At 42.4% G+C, this 22,418-nt stretch overlaps 1 long non-coding RNA gene across 2 annotated transcripts in view; it reads left to right on the forward strand.

Annotated features, from left to right (window-relative positions):
- Positions 1-22,418, forward strand: part of LOC143208091 (uncharacterized) — a 398,278-nt gene that overhangs the window by 295,738 nt on the left and 80,122 nt on the right. The gene's annotated exons all lie outside the window — the stretch shown is intronic.

The raw sequence follows: 22,418 nt of genomic DNA on the forward strand, positions 1-22,418 counted from the left end.
GGCGTAATGCCGGGTCTACCCTGATTGTTGCCCTCTTCTCCCTTCCTCGACCTCTCGAACCCATCGGAATTTCCAGTACGAATTTCCGTCGGTGCCTGCGACGTCACTTCCGTCCCAGGGACAAGCGGAATCGTCAGGCTGCGGCTCGGCTTCGCTCCGCTCCGAATCCGCTTCGCGTTTCGGCTCCTGCCGCCGCGTTTTCCGCCTCGATCTTGACTTCTCCCAGCTGGTAACCCATCTTTTTCCATTATTTGACTTTCTTACCACGCGATTCTTTAATTCTATCCCTTTGGGGTCTGGAATCTGTGTCAGGCATCAGTAGGTCGTACGATTTGTATTGTTTCTTTTTTATACAAAACGCTGTCACGTTTATTTCTGTAAAAAATATTGATTTTTTATCTCTACTCATTCTCCAGACAGAATCATATTTATTGGTTAATGTCTAGCAAGGTTAAATCAATGAAAATTTTTTATAAAAAGTAGAATAAAGTTTGCAGAAAAATACCCAACTTTCTTTGACTCGTACCGATTGTGTCTCCGAGGCATGTTGAAAATTCTCAGCGGATTATTCGGGGAGCCAACGCACAGTTAGCTGGACAAAGATGTCAATGGATGGAGACGCAGTTAGGCCATTAAAGGATCTCTCACGGTATTCACGATTTTCCCCGGTGAGTGCACACTTTCCCATAGAGAAACCGTGCGCACACCTGGTAGAAACGCGGCCTCCTCGAATGAAAGAATAGCTGTCACGGTCTTTAAGAGCATTATTCGACGTTTTCGAGGTTTTTAGAGGGATCCGGTGTGGTCAGAGTTCTGCCTGTCAGCGATCGTTTGGCTCAAATTGACCGCGTTCCCTTTCAATGCCGAAACGGCCGATTGTCAAAGTTCATCGGACTGTGAAAGACATGGGGCGATATTGTATGGGAATTTCATTGGCCTCCACCTCTACCAATCACGATCGCGCTCACGGTAATCGAATAAATAGCACGAGCGGTCGAATCAACGAGACGCTTCATTAATCCGGGGGGATACTGACTTTCGGAATCATCGTTGCTTCCGAGTGCATTCTAGTTTTTCAGGCGAATTCCACGTTCCGGTGTCTGCGTCTTGGGACACGCGTCGTCAACTCGTGACATCGATTCATCTCGTACGGTTTCAACGTGTTTTCCAATCGATGCGATTCAAGGAAATTTATCCTACTTCCTAAAATGTCACCTGTTTTCGTTAAACATTGGATATTTGTTCAGATAAAAGGAAACACTGGCTTTCTTTTGGAAGACCGTGGATATGCAAATCAAAAGTTGTCTGCACGAACTGCAGAAAATTGTTTCTTTCTTTAATTATTAGGTCTGCAAATAAGTTCCCCTTCCCCTTTTTTTTCTACGATCATAACTGCTGACTGGATTCGAATTACTTCCCGATTCTGGTGCCATCCGAAAGAGCGTTCTTTTAGTTTTCGGAACAGTCATGATGAGCGCTCTAACAAAAGAGTTTCCAGTCGTATGCAACAATTTCAAGCAATATGGCGTGCGAGAAGCATCATTTGCGTCACTATTTACACTTTGCCATCCAGCTTAGGAAATCAGCTGTTGAAGCTACTGAAATGGTTTGTGCGGCACTGGGAGGGAATGCTGCATCTTACAGAACATGCAAAAAGTGGTACCAAAGATTTAAAGCCGGAAATTTTTATTAGGAAGACGACGATCGTTCAGATGCACCGAGAAAGTTCGATGACGGTCAGGTAGAGGAATTGCTCAACGAAAATCCGACTCAGACGCAAGAAGAATTGGCAGAAATTGGCGTAAAATTACATCTTATATGCGTAAAATGCAATAAAACCTTGAATTTTGAAAAAAGGGGAAGGACCTTATTTGCACACCTAATACATTGATAAGTACAATACTTTTTAAATATAACGTGATTTAAGAAATGATCTAAAACAATTAAAAAAGATTCTAATGTTTCTCACTATATCTACAATAGAGTGCAACAGAATACGGTGTCCGCGAATTGTAGACAAAGCTTATCTGGTTCAGGTGATCCCGGCTCCAACAGGAAAATATGATACAGAGATACAGGTTCCGATTCTGACGCGGCACGGCGATTCAGCTCGCCGATTTTTTTTTCTCCTCTCGCGAAACTACTCCAATTTCATTGGGCTTTAACGGATCCCACCCTCTTTACGAGTTGCTCGGTGATAATACGCGAAACAGGGACCGGTTACAGGTATCGATAGACACGGCGGAGCATCGCACCGTGAAATCGTTCTTTCAGTTCTCGCGCGAAGTGTGCCGGCGCGGCACGATAACGGCCGGCAGATAATGATACGCGTAACCATTCGCAATATTGTATTACGTACGCGGTGTCAGAGCATTGTTTCCGACGTGTTCCGCTATCATCCTACGTCGCGGAATGGCTCGACACGTTTCCACCCTCGAAAACCACCCTCGACACACACGCCGCAGTTTTCCCTGCAGCTTTCAGCCGGGGTTTCCGGTTTATTGTTCGCTTATTAACATTTTTTTACTGTCTACATAACGTGCTGTCTATTCACAAGTCGTATAAGGTGGAGTGCGGTAAATGCGCACTAGTTTTTGCAAAGTCAGACTTTAAACTGATGTATTTTCAGTCTGGTATATAAAAACTTAACGTTCTTGGTATCAAACTCTTGCCACAGTTATTACTGATGAAATTATCATTTTGATAGGATATTGTACAAAGTGTCAACTAGGACGCACTTGCCCCGAAAATGGGGCAAGTCCGTCTCTGAGAGTTAAAAATGCTTTCGAACCTTGTTTCAAGTGCTACGGGGCAAGAAAAGAATTATTATCAAACCTGCTACAAAATGCTTTTTATTGCATTAAATATATTGTCTAGTTTTATACTTACCCATACAGTAGGCACTTACCCCACAGTGATACTACGCACTTGCCCCGTGTAGTAATATTTACGGGGCAAGATCGTCTTAGTGTTTTTCTCAATAAATTTTAAAAAATACAATAAAAACTTATTTAATGTAAACCTACATTAATATTTGTTGTACTTACCTAAAATAACAACACAGTATATATATTAATAACTTGTAAACTATTGCACGTTCAGGGTAACCTCGAAGTTGTACGTGTACCTCGCACGTGACTGTTTGGCATTGGTTGATTTAAGCGAGGAAAACACCTTTATTCTTGGGCGACATCTATGTCGAATAGTTCATACTAGCTTATACTACATTAATAAATACAAGCTAGCCCCGTTTACGCACTTACCTCACTCCACCTTAATACAATCTTTTATAGAAATATTTCATAATCATCAAATAATTAATTAGAATAAAAATAATAGCACAAAATGTTGAATGAATTATTCAGTCGAAAATTATGCTCCTGACGATAATCGCAAGCTAGAATCAATTGCGGAGTAGCGCGCAGATTCCAGCAAATACGGTCTGTTCTTTTTTCATTTTGCAACCGCGACACCCTCGGCGTTGTTTCGTTTCACGGGCCAGCCCCTTCACCCCCCATCTCTTTATTATCGTTATCGTCATCATCACGGCGCGGTTTTAACGTCGAATCCCCGACACATATGTTGCGTTACTTTTCTATAGCCCGCCGCGCCGTTCCGTCGTCGTTGTAACAGAGCAGCGGTACAGCGATACTAACCTTCGACACGATTGCGCGTTGAGATCGTGCGATATTTTAATACAGCCAATCCGAGCACGATCCTTGAGTGCCAATTGCAGAATAACAATTTCATTCGTCGCTTCGCACCGTTGTCCGCGGAAAAGAACGGGATCGTTCCGCGCCTAGCAAATAGTTTTGAGAGACTGGGAAACCTTAAAATCGTCGGACTCTCGCTTTAACGATCGCGGAACAACCCCTTTATGCACTTGTCTGCGGGTTGCGGCTCTTTATGCATTTATTCCGAGCGCGAATTTTTTACAAACAATGAGGCAATGTGCTCCGATCACAGTCTGTCAAACTTCTAACAAAATTTTTCTAATTTTGCCATACGTATTCATTGTTGTGTAAAAACGAACATCAATTACCATAAATATTTCATTATTCCCGAACACACTTCGTGTCAGCAATAAATTCTGCTAATTAAGGGCGCGAGTAAAAGTTATCGAATCATCGGCCGGGAACGAAAGGCACGTAATTAAATGAACTTTTCAAATTAGTTTCGCGTGTCCCCGTTTCAAAAATTGTCGGCGCGCCTCTGTCCGGCAGAAAAATGGGTTCGAAAATCGAGGTAGAGAAAGTTACATCTATATTTCGAACGTGTAAAAATCCATTTCTGAGACGACACGTCGCCGAGCCGAGCCCGCGAACTCCAATTATAATCGAACCTCGCGTGGATGCGAGCGTAGAGCAAATTCGCGAGGATCGATCGCGGAATTGTGAAGAGGGTTGGGGGTGGAGGGGTAGTGTTTCGCCGTCGTCGTAGGTATCGGTACTTCGCGAAACAGATTTAGCAGGTGAGCTCGGGAGCAACAGAGGCCCCTGTAAAGAAAGCGTTTAATTAACCTAACCCTTTGATCTTGAAAACAGCGTGGCAGCCGCGCACTTAGCTAACGGGCTGCATTGATACCGAACTTCGTTAAGCACTTTAACCTTTACGAGGTTCATTTTCGAATTAATCCGGCCGGTCGATTCCCTAGCAGTTTACGCTCTCCGGAAAATGTTCGCGATTTGATTAGTTTTCTGCTCGATCGCGGACTCTCTATTCATTGAATCCCTTCAACAATTGATCTTCTCCAGTCTTTTTTCATTTGCCAGAAACTGAAGGAATTTTCATACTGAGGAACACGAGAAGAAATTCCTCATTAATAGACTGCGGATCTTTATGCAAAATTGAGTAGATCAAATTCAAAATTTTAGAAATTGAAGATGTCAATATACAATAAGTTTTCCTACATTAAAATCATTAAGGGAAGAAATAACATTCAATTTGGTTCCTATTTCTTGCAATCAATGCAGACAATTTTTATTTTCCATGAAGATCCGCAGTCTATTCATTAAGGAAGGCATTTCCTGAAGCTCGCTCTGTAACAACGAGATTATCGTGATCTTCGTGCAAAATAAAAATTCTCAGCATTAATTGCAGGACAGAGAAGCCAAATAAAAGTTTATTTCTCTGTCTTCTAGTTTTATTAAGTTGGGAGCGATGTGTTGATACTCGAAAATTCTTTGATCTTCGAAAACCGATCGGCTTGAGCCGAAAGGATAAAGATCGTAGAATCCAGGGACGAACGCGTATGTCTCTGTCTCACTGGATCGTGCTTTGGAAGAAGGCCGCGAGAAGCACCTGTAGATCGTTATCGGTCGCCGGGCAATATTTGCTCGATAATCATCGACTGGTAAACGCGGGGTCGCGTGATTGATCAACGTACGGGGGTGAAGGGGGTGAGACTCGGCCTATTTAAGGGAACGAGGGGGCGAAAGTGGGTGAGATGGGGCGAGAGGAGGCTTGTAGGGGTGGCGAACAAGCCATCCGGCTCACGGGCCGTAAATAATAAAACTGCGAAGGTAAATATAATTACCTAACTGTGTGTGTAACGTGTTTGTAAGCGGCCGTGCTACGCGGCGGAACAACAATCGTAAGGTTCTCGTGAAAACGAGCTTCGCTTTTGAAATGGCGGCACGGTCTCGGAAGTAGGAGGGGAGGTTTGAATTAAGATTTCAGTGCCCCCTCCCCTTGTTCGCCGTAAAGATTGCGCCACTGGCCAATTTAATCTCCGACGGGCCGCGCGCGAGCCCGATCCTTTTCATCCAGGGTCCTCCATTTTGTTTTCATCTGGAAATTACAATGGCCCTCGTAAACATCCGGTGAATGGGCCGTCGATTAATTAACTGGACTCACCCCCGTCGTACTACGACGTCTTCTTGTGTGTGTATCTACATAATATGGGTTGTCCTTTTCGATTGAATAAATAAAAACGGAGCTGAAGTTCCAAAAATGTTCTCTTCTTTACATAGGATGTTTGGGTTCCAGCATCCAGAAATTTGGTCCCCAATGGTTTGTAAACGATCCACGTGGCAGTTGCTCGAGTGGCAGAACGGTTTCGTTCGTTACAAGCTGTAGTCGCAGGATAAGGGGTTTGGAAAATTCTCTTCTTGGTAAAAATGATCTCGGAGGAAATTTGATCGGATAAATGTTCGGAGCGACAGTGGTCGCCCTCAACTGGTTCGGCCTCCCCCTAACGGGGTCGCGATCCGCACAATGGTGCTGCTGAGCATACGTAGCTAGCTAGTCGGGGCATTATGTGTATCTGGGCTCCTCGAACGAACGTACTAACATACGAATATACGAACATACGAGCGAACGAACGAGCAGGTAAATTCACGGGCGAGCGTTCGAATGCGCCGCTCGTATGCGAGCACTCGCGGTGGCTCGAGTGCGCCTCGAGTATTCGCGTAAGGCACGTAGATAAAATACGTTCGATGCACGTACACGCGGGGGAGGGTAACTACCCCCTCTCCCCAGGGTAATTGGCCCTCTTGATCGCGTTCGTAGGACCGCTTTTCAATATTCCCGTTGGCCTTCCCTACGCCGAGACTGTGCAAAACCGTGCAGAACCGTCCGCGTCTTTCTTCCACCCCCGCACACGCTTCTCTCCTCGTACCGTCGCACTGTGGGTCCTCCGTATTCATTAATTCTGATCAATTTTCCTGTCGTTAAAGCTTTTTGTGCGATACCAGTAATCCTTCGAGCACTGTCTATGACCCTCTCGCACTTTAACAGCCGAAACACTGTTCTTATACCTTTTTTCCCTCCGTGGAGATCGACACTGTCCAGTTGTGCTGTAACATTTCTGTCCGGGCACTTTATATTCACACTCTTGTTTTATATTTAATATTTCATTCGCGTTCTGTCGACTGGGATTTGAGCGGCTTTTTGATCCACACATATGAATTTTTGAAACAACATGTTAATTGTTTAGAGACGTTATCTTCACCAGTGTCCAAAAAATTGTTCTTGTGTTACAAGCAAATTCTGTCTCTTCCATGTTCATCTAATTCTCACAAGTTCAGAACAAGTAAAACAATGTGTACTGATCAAGATCAAGCTTTCTAGAGAAGCGAAAGATGTGCGCAAGCGATATTTTCTGTTTGGAAATGTTTGCGGACGTCTCGGGAGTGGCAGGGCTCGACAGCGCGGCAAATAATACTTTGTCCGATGACAGTGGACGGATTTCTGGGTTTCGGGGGCAGTGGCTTGCAGTCAGGTTCCGTCGGTGGATTTTTCAAAGTGGACGTGGGACCCCACGCCAAGGCAGCTGGTTGCTCGGCGGACAGGTCAGTTTGGAATTCGAACAGGCTGCTACCGTAGGAGCTGCCACGGGGCGTGGCGAACGTCAGGCAAATGGAAAGCATCCCTAATTTGAAACTGAGAAGAAAGAGAGAGGGAGAGAGTAAACAACCAGCGAAACCCTACTCGGCGTCGATTTTTCAGCAGCCGCCGCCGCCGCCGTCGGTCCACCGTAAACTCGAGCCAGCCTTGAATTTTGCTTTCGATCCCGCATAATTTCAACGTCGACGCTCGCTTTGGAACGAGATGTTCTCTCTTTCTTTCCTTTGCTCGAGAGAAAATAGACGTGGAATTCATATCTCCTTTTACTTTATCGATTCACCGTGTGTATTCGTTTCAACTGCGAAACAGAATCGGTTCTGACGTCTCGTCTGATTGTTTACATTCGAACTTACGTCGTCCGCTTGCATTCTTGCCGCAACAGTCAATACACTTACTGAAAACTTTGGATTCAGTAACTCCGGAGATACTCTCGCTCCCTCCTTCACAGGTGGTTTTCTCAAGAACTAGCGGACACGCATCGAAAGATGTATGATTCTATGAATTTTAAGCAGAAATTGATCAAAGGTCATCTAACATTACGATTTTACCATTTTTAACCGCTTGTAGCTCGTGTGTGTTGATCGAATTCGATGAAATTTTTAGCATGTGTATAACTAACATAGATCTACAAAACATGTATTTTAAATTTTCATCAAGGACCCAATTAAAAATGTTTTAAAAATGCCTTTTCTATTTTAACATGTAACCTTGTAAATTATAATTCTTGGAAAATCTTTTTTGCACATCATTTCATAAACCAATAACTTCAAATCAGGTCGCTTGGTACAATTATAAAAAAGTTATTCTGTTTTAAAGGGCGTTCGAATACTTTCGTTACCCACTGCATGTATAGTTTGATTTGATCCTTCCCCTAACAACCCCAAAAGTCAAAATTCCCAACGCAGCACAACGAATATGAAAAAAGGAAACCAATAATCGTGTGCGATCCGAGTAAAATATGAAATATGTCCCCGCGTTCGTTAATACCCGGCGAGAAAGCACGTATGCGAGGACTTTGTCACGGTTTTCGGATTTCGGAACGCGGTGGTGGCAGAGAAAACGAGACGCGCCGGAATAAATTGCGCGCGAAAGTCGATGGTAGCACCGCGGGCAGTCGGGCCGATCGTTTATTGGCGGCTGGAATGCAAATACGGAAAAAATATGGTGTTTCGCGAATCGGTGGAAAGAGGGGGGGGGACCGGTCTCAAGTGAAAAGAAGCCGGTACCCCGAAGAAAAAGAAAATTCGCGGCGGAGACGCGCGCGTCGCTATGACCGCTGTAAATTTCCGACGGGAACCCGTGATTTTTAGTGGCAATGATTTTACAGGGATATGACACACGCCTACGCGACCCTGCCATGTAAGGTGCGTGTATTTTGGCGATTTTTACGACGAGAGTTTACGAGGCTCGCGCGCCCTTCGCCGCTCTCGTAATGATCTTCGGAAGTTTGCGGAAAAAAAGTCGAGCCGCGAACGACTAGCGGATGTCGCGCACGTGTTTATTGCGGTTCCAGGTCTTGTTGGGGGTGAGCAGGGATCGGCCAGGTGGCCATCTTGATCGGTGCGACCAATCCTGATCTCGTGCGGTTAAAAAATCTTTCCATTTTTTCCAGTTGTTACACAGTCAACACATTACCGACCGGTGATTGTTACATAATTTTTAAAAACCTATGGTACACGGCTAAACACTTTTTAATTGATCCTTCAATAGCAAGAGCAACTTTCATTGCAAACTAACAAGCCACCCTCAATAACGTCATCTAATAGTTTCGTTCAAGCTTGTAATGTAAAAGAAAATTTCCATGCTTTCTTTTGGCACAGCACAAGTATTGGAAATCCTATTAATAGGCTTTCGGTAGGTAAAGTGTTAAGAATGTATTGGTACTCTATTTGAGTCAGATTCGTGACGACAAACGTTAAGCAGCAAAATAGGAAAGATAGCCTACGGATAAGCTGTTGTCTGATTTTCCAGTTGTTATACAGTTTGTTGAATTTTATCTGTTGTAATAACAGTATTACTTTTACTGGGTATGAGCAGAGTAGGAATATATAGACTGGTTTTAATATAACACTTTAATCTGATACTTGTATATAAGACCTTCTGGTTGTGCGGTCGTACAGAGACTGTGTTAGATACATTGTTCAGAGTATACACAACACGCAGTAGTACACAACAGGTGTCACTACAACTATCTGTTCAGATGATAATTGTTTGCACCTACTTTATCGACAGACTTGCCGTTATTACAATCAACACTTCCTCTTAACGGTAAGTTTGTCTAAGAGATTTATTAATTTTTTATTTCTATAATTACAACATAGATTGAATATTATTTCTTTTAGAAACCAAAAAATATTACTGAATTGCCTTGTCTATAGCTTTTAACATATGTAGTCACAAGAACAATAAACCAAACTGAGTAATACACATCATTGATTCATGAGCGCTGTTAATTAATGCTTGTTTCTACATAGTATATTGTAAACTATTCTTAAATTCTTTAAATTTTACATTGCTTAAGGGTTTAGTTAGTAGATCAGCTAACTGTTTTTCAGATGGACAGTATTCTATGTCAATAGTCCCTTCATTATATTTTTCGCTGATAAATTGAAATCGTACATCAATATGCTTGCTTCTTTTATGAATTATTCCGTTTTTAATTAGGCTCAAAGCGCTCTGATTGTCTATTAATAGTGTAGCCTTTACCTTTGAATTAGTTAAAGTTTCTAACACAGTTTTTAGGTATGTAAGTTCTCTACAACATTCTGCAGCAGCGATGTATTCGGATTCGGTGGTTGACAGTGCAACTATGGATTGTTTGTGGGAGCACCAGCTGATAGGTCCATTTCCATAAAATATGACAAAGCCAGTAGTACTCTTTCTTGTGGATACGTCACCAGCAAAGTCCGAATCGCTGTAGCCAATTAATTCATTTTCTCGTTGAGCGTTTTGTTTTGAAAACTGAATACCAATGTTTTTAGTTCCCTGTAAATATCTGAGAATGCGTTTTATATTACTTATATCTAGGTTTGTTGGTTTGTCTACGAATCTGCTTACGTAATTGACAGCGAACGCGATGTCCGGTCGAGTTTTCGACGTTAGATATTGTAAATTACCAACTAATTCTCTATAAGGAAAACGAGTATCTGATGTTTCATCATTTAAATTAGTATTCGTATGAATACTTACTATAGGAGTGGAAACAGCCTTTGAATTTTCCATTCCATATTCTGTTAATACTTTTTCAACAAATTTACTTTGATCTAATATTAACGAAGTGTTATTTCTAGTTATATTAACACCTAAGAAATTTTCAAAAGAGCCAAAAAATTTTACCTCAAATTCTTTTGACAGTTTTTCTTTAATTTGATTCAAATATTTAGTATTTTTACTTAGTATTATTCCGTCGTCTACGTATATTGCCAATATCAAATGACCTCCCTTTGATTTGAAAATACATTGGTCTGAAGGAATCGGATCTAGCCCGTTTTGTTTTACAAATGATTTGAAACGTTGATTCCAATTTATTGGAGCTTGTTTCAGTCCGTACAAAGCTTTTTGCAACTTACAGAATTTGTTTGTGTTTCCGAATCCTTCTGGTAACTTTATATAGACTTCCTCATCTAAGTGTCCATACAGGAACGCAGTTTTTATATCAAATTTCAGAATTTTGTAATTTCCTAAAACAGATAAGGCCATTAACAGTCTGAAAAGATTTGCATGTAGCACAGGACTATAGGTTTCGTTGAAGTCAACTCCTTTTTGTTGTTCACATCCTCTGACTACTAAACGTGCCCTGTGTCTTCCATCATCCTTTATTTTGAATATCCATCTTGCACTCAAAATCTTTTTGTCTGATATGTGATTAGGATCTACCTCAATCCATGTTTTATTTTTTTTTTAAGGATGTCTTTTCCTCTTCGATTGCAGCTTTCCATTTTTCTGCATCTTCTCCATAGATTGCTTCCTTGTACGTTAGATGTACATAGTACTCTCCAAGTCTTTCTGGTAGATTTCTTTGTCTTTCACTTCTTCTTGGCATTTCTTGTCGATCTTGATCAGTATTTTGTATATCTTCATCCTCATTTACAGATGTTTCGTTTTCTTCCGAGTTTTCTAATCTGCCTGTCTCTTCAGAGTTTTCTGATCTGTCTGTCTCTTCCGAGTTTTCTTCTTCTTGATTTTCTTCTGTATTCTCTGTTTGATGTTCGTCTGTTTTACTGTCTTCTATTCTAATCATTACCTTTGATATTTTACTTTCATTGTTTTCTTGTTCTTCTTTATTCTCATTGTTAAAGATTACATCTCGTGCTAGTGTTATTTTTCTATTTTGTTCATCCCATAAGCGATATCCGCAAGTGGAGTAGCCAACCATAACATATTTAGTACTCCTTTCATCTAATTTTTTTAGTCGTCCAAGCTTTTTTGCATAGGCGTTACATCCGAAGATTTGTAAATTATCCAGGTTAGGAATTGTTCCATGCCAATTTTCCGCTGGCGTTTTATCACTCGTGGTGGTAGGACTTCTGTTTAACAAATAAACTGCTGTTCTTACAGCTTCTCCCCACATCTCTTTGTTTAATCCGGAATCCAGCAAAAGAGCTCTTGCTTTTTCCATAATTGTCCGGTTCAACCTTTCGGCTTTGCCGTTTAGCTGTGGAGAATAAGGTATCGTAAAATCTAATACAGTTCCATTGTTTTTACACCATTGTTCTAGATCTTTATTTGCAAATTCTCTACCATTGTCACACCGCAGCTTTGTTACTTGTTTTCCCCATTTAGTTTTACATTGATTTAAATAGTATTTAATTGTTTCTGTTACCTCATATTTTCCTTTGATGGGAAATACAGCTGTGAAATGCGTGAAGTCATCGAGAATTGTTACAAAATATCTCATCCCGTCCCAGGTAGGTGGTTCTATCGGTCCACACACGTCGGAATGTATGATTTCCAATGGTTTTGAGGCTCTGTTTCTCTCCGTATTAAACGGTTTTCGCGTTTGTTTCGCTCTCATGCATATGTCACATGTTTCTAGGTTATTAGTAGATATAGACATTGAGTTCATACCTTTACTTAATTTTTCCAATTTCTTCATGTTTGCTCCGCTCAAATGCCCAAGTTTTCGGTGCCATAGTAAGGTCTCGTTTTGCAATGTTAGCAAACTTGTAGTTTTGTTTGTTTTATTGAAATCGATTGCATATAGTCCATTCTGTCCTCGAGATCCTTCAAGTATCGTTGTATTATTTTTTGAAATCTCTACTTTGTCCTTGGTGAACACAACCTTTCCATTGTTTTGAGTGATTGCATTTACAGACAATAAATTTTTCGTGAGTTCTGGAATCAGTATTACATTGTTTAGTGTGCAATTTTCAGTTATTACTTGCCCTGTTGCTTTGGCCTTCATAGTTACCGACTTTTTTGCAGTAGATATTTCGGACTCTACAGTTTTTACATCACTTAGAAGATTAATGTTGTTAATCATGTGGTTCGATGCACCTGAGTCAACTACCCATTTATTTTCACAGTCATTGTTTTTATTAACGTAGAAACATACCTTGTCTTGAGTACGTCTAGCAGTTGATACATTTTTATTCTTTCTAAAGTAACAGTCTCTCTCTAAATGGTTAGATTTCTTACAGATTCCGCATCTTTGTGATGATTGGTCACTCGCCGATTCGAAAGATTTCTCCTTATATCCTCTTTCGTTGCGATTACGTTCTGTTGACCTGCAATACTTAGCCAAATGGTTAAAACCATTGCATTTGAAACACCTTCTAACAGAAGCTTTAAAGGCAACATTGTCGGGCGAATCGTCCTTTTGTTTGTTTCTGTTTTCTTCTAGCTGTAACCTTGTTATTAAATTCGTCAAGGTCCTTTCGGCCAATGGCGTCGAATCCCACGCGCTTGCGAAATGTTTGAACTGAACAGGAAGAGTAGCTAATATTTTTGTTATTAACATTGTATCGTCTATTGTTTGATCCAATGAATTTAATCGATGAGCTAAGTTTTCAAGAGTACTCACGTGAGTCGATATATCGCTTCCTTTTTCGAAAGTACAGTTAAAGAATTCTTGCAGCAATGTACATTTCATTTGTTCCGTATCTTTTCCGTATATGGCCGTTAATTTCTTGAACATTTCCATTGAGGTTTTACAATGCAGGAGATGCATTTGCGGTTTTTTCTCACTTGAAAGTATGATAACTTTTTGCGCTTTTGCATCCTTAAGTTCCCAGTCTAGCTTCTTTTGCTCGTTCCAATCGTTTGCTGGCACAATTTTCCCAGTCGCTACATCGAGTATGTTTTGCGACTTAAACAGAATCGTCACTTGGAATTTCCAGAACTGAAAGTTGGTTTCGTCCTTCAGTTTTTCTATATGATCTGCTTCATTATAACCGTTTCTGGCAGCCATTTTCACTTTTGTTTCACGACCACGTGTATTTGAATTTCGAACAGAACACTTATGGTTTAACTTGTTAGCCTTATTAATTTTTTCACTTTCCTACAGTTTTACTTATTACTGCTCTTTATTTTTTTACTTGATTTTAATTTTGCTTAGACTTTTCGACAGCTCTTAGTATTAGGTTAGTTTTTAGTTTTTACCTTTTTTACTTTTCTTTGGACCTGGGCCCATAACCTGTTGAGTTTTGTCTGTTGTAATAACAGTATTACTTTTACTGGGTATGAGCAGAGTAGGAATATATAGACTGGTTTTAATATAACACTTTAATCTGATACTTGTATATAAGACCTTCTGGTTGTGCGGTCGTACAGAGACTGTGTTAGATACATTGTTCAGAGTATACACAACACGCAGTAGTACACAACAGGTGTCACTACAACTATCTGTTCAGATGATAATTGTTTGCACCTACTTTATCGACAGACTTGCCGTTATTACAATCAACACAGTTAAGAAAGTATTGGTACAATTTCATTGAGAAAGGTACGAACCACTGCTTTATTTGAGTCAAATTCGCGACGACAAAAACGTTACACAGCAAGATAGAAAAGATAGTCTGAGGGGAAGGGACAGTGTACGAATCTTTTTCGGATGTTCGTGGATCCACACCGTACTTGTCAAAACTTTTATCAATGGTTGCATCAACCAGCAGGAAAACAATAAAGCAGGCCTGGCAAAGTAGCCGAAGGATCCCGAGAGCGGCGTAGTCCCTTTCGCCGAAGACAATAGGCGAATCCCTGGAAAGGATCTTGATCAGGAGAGCCGGTGGTTAAAGTGGAAAGAGGGACAGAGAAAAGAAAAAAAAACAATAACACGACCAAGCTCACCGTGGTTTCGGATAATTGCACCGGATAGCTCGGAAAGGTGCCGACCAGCTAAGGACCGGCACGCTTGTCAGGAGGCATTAGGATATCTATCGCGAGTACCGACGATATCCGGCGACCCGGAGGACTCGTTAGGACGACTTAGGATTGTTTCTTCGTAATCCAATAAGGATAAAATTCCCGGTGCGGCGGAGAGACCGGCCGAGGATTGTCTTCGAACTTCCCGATGAACCGCCGAGTATAGTCAGATGTCCTGCGACTTCCCTAGATTGCCATTCTCTCCTTATTATTCTTTTTCTGCCCCCATCTGCCTACGGGCCAGGCAACTTGCGCTCGATTACTTTCGAATCGGGCAAAACCTTCTACTGCTGCCCATTTTTGATTTTATTGTATCGACGATCTTCCTTCGGGCTTCTGGTCTTTTGATCATGCTTAACCCCTTGCTGTATTTTAACGGGTCAGACTCGTGGTGAAGATTTTAACAAAGTCTGACAAACATAAATGTTACGCCTTTCTTTTTACATGAAATAAAATTCGATTCGCTTGTAATTAATATTTAAGCATCAAAATAAATTCCGCCATACAAAAAATATAAATTCACAATTTCACTGTGACGGTAAAGAAAATTTTACGGCAAGGGGTTGAACATTTCAGCGTGTAATATATATACGACTAGTTCATGGATTTGTGATGCATGTATGAACTAATTCATGTGACAACCTGATAAATAAATTGTTCTGACATTACGTGACTTTTATGAGCACTGGTGTGACAGCCAACGTGTGTTAGTAACTTTATATTCTTACGTTTCAAGCCTCTTCAGTTACAGGTGTGTTCATTCACAATGAATCATACTAAATCAATAAATACAGAACACTTTATGCTATCCACTGAACTAATTCATGTGTTAGAGCGTAATAAATAAATTGTTCTGATTCCGTGTGACTTTTATGAGCATCAATGAGGAAGCCAGTCCCATGCATATTCGATTCTTAAATTTAAGTTTCAAACGGAAGATGTAGGGGCCGCCTAAAATCGCGGGTCCGAAGCGTTGAAAATCGCGGCAGCAAACAGCGGGTGTAATTCCGGGGGTGGAGGGAGGGGAGAGCGATAAACTCCATGCTCGACAATATAAAATCTGGTGCCGTGAATTACAGCGAGCAAATAACAGAGACGTTTACAGAATAAACGTTCATTGTGCGGCCGCGGACGGGTTCGCGCGCGACAATGCCCGCGAAACTTCGATACACGGGGTTGTTCATTGACACGGGTGAGGGGGTGGGGTTTCTACGATATGCAAATTGAAAATGCATCCGGCTAAGCCAACGGACCGGGGGATCGATACCGACGATCGAGGAGCCGCGTGGTCCCACGCGGAAAGTCACTTTAAAAGTTAAGGATCAATCAGTCGCGCGGCATTGTTCCCGGCCATTGTGCAACCGTGTTGTTTATGGGCTGAAACGCGAGCAGAAACGATAATAATAATAATAGACGCTCCCCGCCAACGGAAGGCGAAAGAGAGAATGCGAAGGCACAGTGTGCACACGCCCGATCGTTTCTGCTCCCGAACCGCCGCGAAAAAACGCCGAAACATAAAATATATCCCGCCGCGTGAAATTAGAATTTCGACGAACGACCATCGCGAAATACGAGAAACCGCGTTTTGTTCCGCGCCTTTGTAAAACATATTCGAAATGTTTGCCGCGACGCTTCCAGCCGATAAACATTTCGCTCGTTCCGGTACGACGATCATCGTTGTCGATCCTCGATCATCTTTCTCTTGCTCGTGGACACTGGCCATTCGGCAGGTGCTTGTCGACGCGCTTTTGTTAAGGCGAAATTTAAGCGACTCCTCTCGATGCTTTTCGACGACGAACGAACTGTTATTTTCATGGTATTTGCAATTCTCAATACTGGAAGCCTTCATTCTTTGTATTTTGAAATTATTTGAAAGTGTATCATTTATTTGAGGTGTCAATGCGGATGTGAAACTCAAGATACTGACAATGTCCCACATTTGAAGAACAGAGATTAAAATTGATCAAGCAGTTACAGAAACTATTATCATTTTAAAACAAATTTAGTATTTATTTATAATGTAATCATAATGAACAGGAAAAAGTTGTTCAAAATCTCGAAATCTATAACAAATTTAAATTTCATCAAAATCGGAGAGGAGTACCTCTTTCTAAATAAGTACCAATATTAATTAATTAAAGCGTATAATGTTAACAAACAGTGTATCAAACAACGAGTCTCAGTTTTCATTTATCGCTTTGTAATGTAATTAAAAAATGACGAAAACGACTGCCTAGTATACTTACATAAATTACTGGTACGCCTATTCCTAAATAGAGGGAGAGACGCACCTATACAAAAACAAGAACCAGTACAAAAAATTTTGTCATAACACGATGAAAAATCGTAAAGGAGAAACGATTGTCTCTATTTAAGTCGATACTGATAGTTAAAACCACAAAATAAGAACGTAATAACATTTGTACTTACCACTTACAACAATACTTCGTCAGGAGTTCGGAGCACTGAGAAGTTTTTATGCTTCTGTTACACGTAAATGATGTGACACACGTGTTCTTCGAAACGAAGTTGTTTGCACAGGTTAATGCGATGTAAATGACACGCGAAAAGCAGTTTAAAATCGTCCAGTAATGTCGCAATAAAAACATCTCTCCCGAAATTCCTCATCTTTAAACTGCTTGTGTAGTAGACTACGATTGTGTATAATTTGTATTGTATTATATAAAGTTTCATAATGCATTGAAACGTCTGTGCACAGTACTGCAAAATAATCTCTTCCTTGTAAATAATCAAAATCGAAGAAAATTTGGGCAACTGCAGTCGTGCTTTTGCCATGACTTTTCGACAACATCGTGTGAATACGATCGCGAGGGGCTTTCACGAGAGATCGACGGGAACGCGGATCGATGCGCGATTCGGAGTAACGAGCCGCGCGCGCGTCGACGATTTCAATCATTTCGAACACGAGGCGAAATAATTCATTCGCGTTACTATTTACCGCGTTAATTATTAAAAGTGCATTATGACGATCCCGTCCGTCACCCCTCCGGCCCTCCCGAAATCCACGTAATACGTGCCCGTCGCGGAATAAGTAGAGCGCGATCGTAATTAATGAAGTAATTAATAATGGAATAATTAAACGAATTAAACGGGATAAACGAGTCCGGCAGCACTTCTACGAGCAGGGGAGAACGGAGGGTACACCCTCCTCCCCATACCCCTCGTCTGTCGTTCGCTGCGATTTCCGCCCGTGCTCTCCTTTGTTTACTCGCAAACAAAACGAGCAAATGAAAAGTGGCCGCAAGCCAGGGGGAAGTGTAATTGGTCGTCGACCTGTAACGAGTTACACGCTTCGATCCTGAACGATCTTAAACCGTTGCCTTACCATTTTTTTCGCGACTGCGCTCCATGGTGTCGCTTTGTCGCTAACGATCTTGTTAGGCTAGCAAAAAGAATTTTATTGTCAGTGCACGGTCGCTTTGAACGGCGTGCCGCTCGCAGAAAAATAATGTTCCGACCGATTTGCAATTAATAATACCCCGTCCGCCGGGTCTTGCCTCGATTTTTATGCCGAAGACGTTTTTAAACGAGTCTCGACGACCATCCACAAACATTATATGCATTTTTCTTTCGAAAAGATTCAACTTCCATTAACCAATTTATATTAAATTTTTTTATACATTTATCACGAAATTGATGTTGTGATGAAAATGTCCTTTAGCCAATTTATATTTACAATTCCGATCAATTGCAATTTTTAAAACAATTTCTTTTCACATCCTGTAGTAAACTAATTGCTCTAGCTTCCCGAAAAAGTCCAAATCGTATAGTACAATACTAAAAAAGATATCGTCTTTTTTAGAGCGTCCGAATATTAATTCGAGTAACTGTATATTAAATTTCTTTTATGCATTTATCACAAAAATAACTTTTGATGTAAATTTTGAAATGTCCGTTTCAACTGCTCAAGAACAACGTATCGAGTTTTGTAATTTTTGGAGAAAGTGGAAAGGAAAAGGCGGATTTTTTTTTTGTTCAGCGAAAATCGTGAGGGATAAAAGAGCGTTAATTCGAACGGCAACAAGTGAATCGAAGATTGAATTACTGCATGCTGGCTCAGGTATTGTGAGGCGCGAATCAACTCGCGGATGTTTGATTCGAGACACGCGTGGCTTCGAAATCCGCGTGTCGAGCAAATCGGAAATCGAGGAGCGTGTCGCTGGGAGTCTTTCGCGTGTAAGATCGTAAAAGTAAGTCTCGCGATAGGAAAAACGAAGACCCGCGGGCCAATTGGATTAGATGGGAGCTGACTGAAGCCCGACGTTCCATGAAACGAGCGTTCATCGGGGATGGAAGAATGCTGTCCCGCTTCTGGACCGTTGATTCGCGCGAACTGTTGATCGATGGTCCTTAACGGTGACACTTGTCAGCTGCAATCACAGTTACCAGGTGCCCCTTTCGGGTGGCACGGGGTACTCAAGTTGCACGATACTCCATGTTTGCTGGATTGTCAAGTAAATGTTACTCGAAGATAACTCTGCAATCACGGGAAATTACATCCCTATCATATATCATTTTCCGAACCAATATTGAAGTCTTAATGAAAATAGTGCCAGTCTAGATTGATGCTATTATTTTAAAAAAATATAATTTCTCCTTCCAGAGTGTGCAGAATTTAACTGTTTCCTGCTTTCATTTTAGATGGCTTCAGTGTCAGGTTTCCTGCATCTTCGGCGTATAATTACTTCAACGTAGAAAAATTTAGGAGAACAGTCTAGATACGTGTAAATATGTCTGCAAAGTTTCAGAAAGTTGCTCGGTTTAATAGAAACAAAATTGTCGCAGTATAAGTATGAAACGCATAATCTAGTATAGTGCAGCAATTTTACAGTTTTAACAGCATCCAAACTCAGAGTTTTGAAACTCGGTTCTAACAACTTCTACATTTCATTTCGACGTAGGTAGAAAAACACGTAACTCAATTTGGACAAAAATTGGACGTATGACGTTTCGTTGCTTTTAGTCGCGGGACTTAATTGCTTTTCGAGCTTCATCTCTTTGTTGTAGTTGAGCAACGTCAACTTTTTCGTGGGGGCGAAGGTTGGGGATTAAAGAGTAGATTGTCCGACCTACAAAAGAATTTTTCTACTTTTGAGAATACAAAAATAAAAACTATTCTACCGATATTGCGAAGATGAATAGTTTCCGCGTTCCACGGGTTAATACTTCTACTGTAGCCGGTTTGAAGTGTCTGAAGCAATTGTCTTAATCTACTGACTAATTGCTCTACATCTGCCCGTTTAGGAATGTCTTATTCTACTTGTATCACCATTACAGCAAGTTCCTGCTGAAATGTACGATCTCCAATGATCAACGATTGTTTCTAGTTGTCTTACATAACAGACGTCCTATTCCACTGATATCCCAAAATTGGTTAAGAATGAGCTCCTACTTCACGTGTTAATCTCTGTTTGGAACGAATTCCATGGCACTGTTCTGAACAAGGTCGAGTCTTCATCTCTGGAACAGGTCCAGTTGATCTCAATACTTGTGTTCTTCTTGCTGCACGACTTTTCTTCTGCTGAGGAAATAAATATGAAGGGCGACATTGCTATCAATAATTCAAGGATAACGTTGCTGTTAACGATTTATCTATTCGGTGGACCGATATGTCAGAACTACGTAGTATCAAGTACTAAGTTTAAACAAAGCTTTTGATTAAATATCAGATTCCATCATAATACAGTAGAATCTGCTTTAGCGTACCTCTTAGCCGCATGTTTCAGTTATACTTATACGAACGCATATTCTGGGTAGTTGTTGAGTTTCTGTTATCCAAACTCGTCCTGCACTGTAATTGGTTACAGTTTTCGTATGACCTACATAGTTGAGGAATCAATCTAGCTTAGATTAATTCAATTTTCGAACAGCTACAACATATGTTAATTTAAACTTGAATGGGTCAGCGCTGCTAATAGTACATTCAAGGATTAACCCTTCGGGGACGACGGTGGGGGTTGCACTTGCATCTGCACCTTCCAGGTTAACGTAGGACAAGGCAGAAAATTGTAACAGCCACTCGAGGCTTAAGCACGAGAGGTCCTTACAAGGATCGACGTGACCCAAAACCAAAACAAAGTCCACAAACACGCGGGGCAAAGTTGCGAAAGGAAACGATCGATCTCGACCCGCGAAACGCACTGTCCATTTACCTCTGGCAGGTGTTTGTGTTTCGACGAGCAGGATCAACAGGAGTGAGGTAAGAAGTAATGAAGGTCGGGTCGGTTTCGTTGACGACGAACAAGGGTTGGTTTGGTCGTCGGCCATAAATTAATTGGCGACGCGATGGAAATCCGCGCTTTTCAAGCGGCCAGTGCAGGGCAGCGTTCCGGTTAATACGTACCAAAGACATCTGGGACGAAATATGGTCCGATCCGTGGGGAGCCACGGGTGCTCGTGGTTGGCCAGCGATAAGTGACGTCGCGCGAGCGACGCGACGCCCGCGGGGGAGGGGGCGGGGCAAAGAGGCTGAAAGTAATAAAAATAAGTAATTACTGGGAGTAATCGGCCACCATTCTGGATTCCCGGGGACCGTGGTCGTTCAATTAGCTGAAAGTGTTCTTTCACTTGCACGGTTACCGCAGCGACCGTTCCCCGGAACATTCAGGAATCCGTGTCGCCGAAAGGGACACAAACGGGGGGAGAGAGTGATTCGCGAGAGGAGTCGAACTCTCGATCTCTGAATAAACGCCAGGTGCACCGGGGAGGAGGCCTGGGTCGACACAGTCACGAGGAAGAAGGAAAAAAAGAGGCGGTAGCTTAATAACACTGACCATCGCAAACGACTCACAGTTCAGCTGTCCTCGTCATCATTCTTCTCGTTGTCGACATCGTCATCGTCGTCTTCTACGTCGTCCTCGTCGTCGTGGAACACGGATACAGAGAGTTGAAAGCGAGAGGGGGTGAGAGGGAGGTGGGGGAAAGCAGAGAGGCGGAGCGTAATAAAAATAAGTAATTACTGCGAGTAATCCTGCCCCCCTGCGTCCCCGGCCTCCTCATCTTGCCGCCACCCCCCTCGTTCTCTACGAGAGTCGTTCAATTAACGGGAATACTGTTGTCTTCCCTCACTACGTTTCCCTTCCATTCCCCCTCCGGCCGGCGGAACCCCATCCCACGCCCAGCGTCCGCGAAACCCGCGAAATGTTTCACTCGCAAAGTCGCGTGGAGTGTGGAGCCGCGCTGCCTGCACCGTCGAGGTAGGGCGAAAGAGGGGCGATATCGATGCCCCTCCTTCACTCACGCCCCTGACGTCCATCTATCCTTCCCCCACCCCGTTCGCCCTTCCGTGGATCGGTGTGCGGCTCGGCGCCCCTTCCTCCCGCAACCTCGCCTCTCGTCGAGCTCCCACCACCGTCGCGAACGTTACCCCTTCTTTCACCTTTCCGCGGCGCGCCTCGCATGCGTCCCTTCCCGTCCCAGCGGCCACGGTTCGCAGCCTATCCGCTCTGATCTTCGTCGCGCTCTCTCTGCTCCGCTGCACGGCTCGCAGCATGGTGGGGGAAAGCTCGAAAGCCCCACTCGCTCGTCTGCCGTCGTGCCGTGCGGTTCGTGTCGTGGCTCGTACGGGTTCCGAGTGTCGCGCGGTGTGCTCGCGTCCGCGGCCGATATTCACAGCCCTCTTCTTTTGACAGCGCTTTTGACAGCGTACCGACCCACGATCAACGCCCCTCCTCATCTCCCGAACAACG

The sequence above is a fragment of the Lasioglossum baleicum genome, chromosome 4, assembly GCF_051020765.1.
Source record: "Lasioglossum baleicum chromosome 4, iyLasBale1, whole genome shotgun sequence".
In the NCBI taxonomy this organism is placed as follows: domain Eukaryota; kingdom Metazoa; phylum Arthropoda; class Insecta; order Hymenoptera; family Halictidae; genus Lasioglossum; species Lasioglossum baleicum.